This window comes from Mustela nigripes, chromosome 1 (genome assembly GCF_022355385.1).
Source record: "Mustela nigripes isolate SB6536 chromosome 1, MUSNIG.SB6536, whole genome shotgun sequence".
NCBI classification, from domain to species: Eukaryota; Metazoa; Chordata; class Mammalia; order Carnivora; family Mustelidae; genus Mustela; species Mustela nigripes.
This window is the reverse complement of record NC_081557.1, coordinates 128,165,740-128,171,739: the sequence shown is the minus strand read 5'-3', so window position 1 is coordinate 128,171,739 and position 6,000 is coordinate 128,165,740. Positions and strand designations below refer to the sequence as shown.

The window sequence follows — 6,000 nt, the reverse complement described above, 5'->3', positions numbered from 1 at the left end:
TGGGGGGAGGGGGTTTGGGAGATTAAGAGTCACTTATGGTTTGTCTCCCTCCCAATCCCATCTTGTTTCATTGATTCTTCTCCTACCCACTTAAGCCCCCATGTTGCATCACCACTTCCTCATATCAGGGAGATCATATGATAGTTGTCTTTCTCTGCTTGACTTATTTCGCTAAGCATGATACACTCTAGTTCCATCCATGTTGTCGCAAATGGCAAGATTTCATTTCTTTTGATGGCTGCATAGTATTCCATTGTGTATTTATACCACATCTTCTTGATCCATTCATCTGTTGATGGACATCTAGGTTCTTTCCATAGCAGAGGACATGAACAGACATTTCTGCAAAGAAGACATCCAGATGGCCAAAAGACACATGAAAAAGTGCTCCATATCACTTGGCATCAGTGAAATACAAATCAAAACCGCAATGAGATATCACCTCACACCAGTCAGAATGGCTAAAATCAACAAGTCAGGAAATGACAGATGCTGGCGAGGATGCGGAGAAAGGGGAACCCTCCTACACTGTTGGTGGGAATGCAAGCTGGTGCAGCCACTCTGGAAAACAGCATGGAGGTTCCTCAAAATGTTGAAAATAGAACTGCCCTATGACCCAGCAATTGCACTATTGGGTATTTACCCTAAAGATACAAACGTAGTGATCCAAAGGGGCACATGCACCCGAATGTTTATAGCAGCAATGTCCACAACAGCCAAACTATGGAAAGAACCTAGATGTCCATCAACAGATGAATGGATCAAGAAGATGTGGTATATATACACAATGGAATACTATGCAGCCATCAAAAGAAATGAAATCTTGCTATTTGCGACAACATGGATGGGACTAGAGCGTATCATGCTTAGCGAAATAAGTCAAGCAGAGAAAGACAACTATCATATGATCTCCCTGATATGAGGAAGTGGTGATGCAACATGGGGGCTTAAGTGGGTAGGAGAAGAATAAATGAAACAAGATGGGATTGGGAGGGAGACAAACCATAAGTGACTCTTAATCTCACAAAACAAACTGAGGGTTGCTGGGAGGAGGGGGTTTGGGAGAAGGGGGTGGGATTATGGACATTGGGGAGGGTACGTGCTTTGGTGAGTGCTGTGAAGTGTGTAAACCTGGTGATTCACAGACCTGTACCCCTGGGGATAAAAATATATGTTTATAAAAAATAAAAAATTAATAAAAAAAAAATTAATGTCTATATCCTAAATAAGTTAAGGATAATCAGGAATAATCAAGATACCAAATTTAAGAAGGCAAAATAAATTCTACCCATATCAATAATTAAAGGAAATATGGTCCCCCAAAAAGGAGAGATTATGATGGACAGAAATACAAATACTGATATGTGTATTTTAAAGATTATTTATTTGAGGGGGAGAGAGAAAGTGGCAGGGGAGGGGGGCACAGAGGGAGAGACTCTTCAAGGAGACTCCCTGCTGAGAGCAGAACCCTACACAGGGCTTGATCCTAGGACCCATGAGATCATGACCTGAGCCAAAACCATAGCTGGATGCTTAACTGACTAAGTCAACCAGGTGGCCCCAACATGTGTATTTTAAAAGTTTAAAACGAGTGCAAAGATATAAGCAGAACATGTAGAAGCTGGATTATAGTCACAATAAATTAGATATATTAGATTATCCTATCTTCTGAGTTCATCACTTAGAAGAAAGGAGAAAATTTAGGAAATGTTTAGAGAGAAGTGTCAGAAGACATTAAGGATTAGAAAGAGGACTTCTGAGGAAAAATATTTTTAAAGGCCTATTATTGAAATAGATTCTTATTAATCTATACATAGCTTTAACTTTGTGGATAGAGAAAAAGTTACAACTACAATGAAGAATGTGTAAGAAAAGAGTCTTATGTTACAGAGTAGAAAGTTCTGAGAAAGATAATCATTAAAAAAATCCGACCTGTCAAGGACAATTATGTAATTGCCAGAGTCTTTAAAGATGAGATTATCATTTGGTTAATGTACATCAGATCTTGCCTGAAGGCAGTGGAATAAACTGAATAGCATAAAAGATATCTTGTAATTTTATAATGGGTAACAAAACAGTGATTAGGACAGGAAATCAGTTCCAGTATTAATTACATAACTTAAATAACCATATGCTATAAGGGTAAGAAAAATTTACTATATGAAGGGCTGGAAATGATATATGGAAAAGAAGTAGTAGAACTAGAGGTCTTTGCTCATTATTCAGGATATGAACTAATTAGAAACCTTACATTAATATAATAATAAGGTTCCAGTTAAGAATGCACCATTGGATTGAGAAAGTAATTTAATCATTCATTTGTATTCTCTAAATGATTTTCTTAAAAGATAATGGCTAACCTACTCCTTTCAAGGTATTCCCATTAGAATTCCAGGAGTTCCTTAATATAATCTACAGCTTCCAGGTTGAAAATCCACCAAAGTCACAAAAACTTAATGAAGGTGAAAAACAAGTTCAGTGTATCTGTGACAGTCTTTAAGACTAGGGAACTGAACGACAGACAACTCATAAGGAAAGGTAAAAAAAGGTACAAGCCTTCTAAAAGGCTTGTTAAACTTATTTTCTGAAACTAAGTTTGACAAAACATATGTTCCTAGAGGAAAATGTAAAGCTTTTTCTTTTTTACTTCATTGATCTAAAATTATAAAATTATAATTCAGAAGAAATACTTTGTATATATTAACCAATTTGAATACATGACTTGTGCTTCATTCCAGTGAGATTCAAACCACTGTAATATGAATTACGGGGTGTAAAAACATGGATATAATGAATATTTTTAGAATATGTATGGTCCTAATACTATGTAATTTGTTAGCAATTCATGTCATTTATAGAGCATTCAGTAATTCTATTAACTTCTCCTCAGTTCTTGCTGATGATACTTCTCTAAATCTACAGAGTGAATTCAATAAACAGGAGTGCTTACATTGTGGAGTATTATTAATGTTGGGACACATTATAAATTCTCAGAGCTATCTTCCCTAAAATGTTTCTAGTGGGGCAGATACTGAGTTTCAGAAAGCACTCCTGTAATAGACTAATCTTTCTCAAGGCAAATGCTGCAAAATATTTTGTTTATCAATTTAATAACAACTGTAATTCACAAAGATGCAAGACCTTGGTCACTTATGAAAAAGGGAAAAGATAAGCATAAAACCTCAGAAGATGGAGTCTTTAACTTATAACATAGTGCCTCTTGCATATTTCCTTTATGTTTGTTTTATTTGTACCAAGTGTTCACAAATGGGCTATAAACAATGAACACAAATCTTTTAGAATGAGATGGGTCACACTGTGGTAATGTTCAGGTGGAAAATAGCAAAGAGAGGATAGATCGCAACCAGGGTCTTGATTCATCTTATAAAGCCTAAAACTCTAAATCATCTTTTTCATGATTTTCCTTCTCTTTCCCTCCTCTTCTTCCTCTATGCTTCCTATCAGAAAACAGCACTTAAGTATGCCATTACATGCACTAGCCCCATGAGACAGCAGTAGATCTGTGGCTTTCCTTAGATACGTTCTAAACTGCTGGTTTTAAAACTTAAAGAGAAATCATTTCTCAAAAATATTACCAAAATACAAATTTCACTATCTTGGTTCTTTAAATTTATGTTTTCAAGTTTACTTTTATAGCTTCATTGAAGTATAAATGAAAACCGCACATATTTAAAGTGTACAATTTGATGAATTTTGGCATAGACTTACTTACATGAAACCATCAGCACAGTGACAATAATAAATTTTCTATCATCCCAAAATTTCATAACCCACCACATTTCACTTCCGCTCCCCACCATGTCAGGTATACACAGATTTGCTTCTGTCAAAAGATTTAGTTTGCATTTTTTAGACTTTTATATAAATGGAATCATACTCTTGACCTCTTTCTTTTTTGTCTGATTTCTTTCATTCAGCATATTCTTTTGAGATTCAGCCATGTTGTTACCTGTTTCAATACTGTCAATAGTTTGTTCTTTTATATTGCTGAGTAAGAAGTATTCTGCAAGGGTATATCACAATTTGTTTATCATTTCACCTGTAGATAGGCATTTGGGTTGTTTCTAGTTTGAGTCTTTTATTTAAAAATGGATCTATGAATATTCATGGACAAGTCTTTATACGGATTTATACTTTCTTTTGCCTTGGTTAAATGGGATGTTATGGTGGGATCATAAAAGAGATATACATTTAATTTTTTAAGAAAATATCAAACTGGATGTGGTGCATAAACAATAAATTCTGGTACATTGAATAGAAATTTAAAAAATTAAAAATTTTTTAAAAAGTCCATTGTTATAAAGTTACTTTGACAAATCCCCTTTCTCTCACTATATCTCATTTCTCTCTGTATATGTGAGGTATACCTGGAATTTGGTACATTTGTGTTTAGGTGTGTATAGTCATTTGTTGCTCTTTTTTCTTCATATTTTTCTGTATTGATTTATTTCAAATTATGGAATTTGTATCATTTCAATAAACTATAAATTCATTATTATTAAAAAAAAGAAAATATCAAACTATTGCAAAATGTTTTGACCATTTTACATTTGCACTGGCAGAATATTAGTGTTAAAGTTGCCACCCATCCCTGTCAGCACTTGGTGTGTTCAGTTTTTAATTTTAGCCATTATAGTAAGTTCTTAGCCCATTGTGTTTAATTTACATTCCCCTAATGAGTAATAATGATGCACATCTTATCTGGACTTGTTTGCCATTTACATAAATTTTTTTCTCTTTTTATCTTGTGTTTACTTCTAAAATTTTACTTACAGTAAAATTCACTCTTTTGGTGTACAGTTCATTTCAACTAATTTTTAGAGTCATATAACCACTATCATGATCAAGAAACAGAATAATCCCATCACTCTATGAAGTCCCTCATCCTGCCTTTTTGTAACCAAACCCTCCTACAAGCTATAAGCCCTACAAATCACTGGACTGATCTGTCCTTATCGTTTTGCTTATTCCAAAATGTCATTTAAATAGAATCTATATATAACCTATGAATTAGCTTCTTTCACTTAACATGACACATCTGAAATTCATGTTGTTGTGTGTGTCAAAAGTTCAATCCATTTTATAGCTGGAAATACTTCACTGTGTACATGTAACAAATTTTGTTTATCTACTCACCAGTTGAAGAATATTTATGTTGTTTCCAGCTTTTGGCAATTAACCCTTTCTTTTATTAAAGATTTTATTTATCTATTTGACAGACAGAGGCAGAGAAGAAGGCAGAGAGAGCAGGGGAGGCAGGCTCCCTGCTGAGCAGAGAGTCTGAGGTGGGGCTAGATCGCAAGACCCTGGGACCATGACCTGAGCCCAAGGCAGAGTCTTTAACTCACTGAGTCACCCAGGCACCCTCAGATTTTGGCAATTAGAACTAAAGCAACTATATACACCTAAACATAAGTTTTTGGTCAACAAACAATTTCATTTCTCTTGGGTAATTATCCGGAGTAAGGTGGCTGGGTCTATGGTTAGAGTAACTTAACTTTATAAGAAAGCACCAAAATATTTATAAATTGATTGCATCATTTTGCATTTTCACCAGTAATGAATGAGTGTTTCAGTTGCTCTACATCCTTGCCTTGGCTTGACTTGGTGCTGTCATGTCTTGAAATTTTATTTTAGTCTTTCTAATAGGTGAATATTCCCATTGTAGCTTTAATTTATATTTCCCTAATAACTAATGATGTTGATCATCTTTTCATGTGCTTATTCACCATCTGTATATCTTCTTAGTCTATTTGGTTTTGCCAAAATACAAAGTTAATTCATAGAAGGAGAGTCTTTTCAACAAATAGCACTAGCACATCTGAGTATCAACATACTAAATTAAAAAAACAAAAACAATAAAAAACCAAGTACAAAAAGCAAAAACAAAACAAAAGCCAAGTAAAAAGAATAACTCAGGATAGATTTTATACTGATATATAAATCCCAAAAGTATAAAACTTCTAGAAGAAAACCTTG

General features: G+C 34.4%; 1 protein-coding gene across 1 annotated transcript in view; it reads left to right on the top strand.

The window, feature by feature from the left end:
* Positions 1–6,000, top strand: part of IQCM (IQ motif containing M) — a 332,230-nt gene that overhangs the window by 264,739 nt on the left and 61,491 nt on the right. The window lies entirely within an intron of this gene.